This window comes from Leopardus geoffroyi, chromosome C3, assembly GCF_018350155.1.
Source record: "Leopardus geoffroyi isolate Oge1 chromosome C3, O.geoffroyi_Oge1_pat1.0, whole genome shotgun sequence".
NCBI classification, from domain to species: Eukaryota; Metazoa; Chordata; class Mammalia; order Carnivora; family Felidae; genus Leopardus; species Leopardus geoffroyi.
Window position 1 is genome coordinate 129088587 of NC_059338.1, and position 1022 is coordinate 129089608.

A 1022-nucleotide genomic window follows, 5' to 3' on the forward strand; every position below is an offset into this window, starting at 1 on the left:
ATAATAATAATAACAATAATAATATGATCAAAATGGTAGCAACATGAAAGGTTGGATATTACTCTTATCATGGGCAAAGTCAATTGAATTTAAAGGTATAACCCAACCCCCATTCAACTCAATTTTAGGATGTATCTAAATAATTAACCCTTCACCCTAAATGTCAGGCAGAGAAAAATGCTTGAATTTTCTGAGAAATACATAAAACTAAATAAAAGAAAATTATGTCTTAATCTCCACTGTTCTATACACAATGCCTAGTAACAAAAGTAACAAAAGAGTAAAGAAGCACAAAAATGTGACTTATAAACATGAAAACAATCCCTATTTCACAATGAAAAAAATATTACCAATATTACCCTACTCTTAGACATTTTTCAATAAGAGATATTTATTAAGCAGTAGAATGGGCATTTAGATTAGGAATATCTACTCCAGAATCTTCGCTCTCACCCATTTTTTTTTTTTTAAAGTACACACCACACACAAAAACAAATGCAACCCGTGTTTCTCAGGATAGTAATAAAGGCATAAACCTTTTGATATAGATCATTTATATCAACATTTTGGACAAAAATCTTCCTTTTTTCCCAGTCTCCCTAGAGACTATCAAAAATTGCCAGTGTGTACTATATTTCAAGTCATCATGGTGGGGTATTGGGAAAAGCTTTCAATTAGCAATTATCACGCCTCAATAAACCTCATTGGCTACGGTACTGCCACTCCGCAAAGCTTGGACAAAAATCTTAGGTAGGTGTAGGAAACAAATCTGAAAAATCCCCAAATACAAAACAATATGATTCATATATATGAATCATATATATGATTTCAGTTCTTCCCACACGTATTTGCTTATTTTTTTTGCATCTTCAGAATTTGATACTTCTAAAGAAGAAATCTCAAGAGAAATTAAAAATATTTTGAACTATTTAAAAGTGAAAACACAGATTACCAACATTTGTGGGATGCAGTAAAAGCAGTGCTTAGAGAGAACTTTATAGCATTTAATGAATATGTTAGAA

The 1022-nt window shown here is 30.9% G+C and overlaps 1 non-coding gene across 1 annotated transcript; it reads right to left on the reverse strand.

Moving 5' to 3' along the window:
- Positions 1–594: 594 nt before the first annotated feature.
- LOC123587140 lies at positions 595–734 on the reverse strand. The gene has a single exon (XR_006707186.1). It is a non-coding gene; the product is annotated as a U4 spliceosomal RNA (small nuclear RNA).
- Between the last annotated feature and the right edge of the window lie 288 nt (positions 735–1022).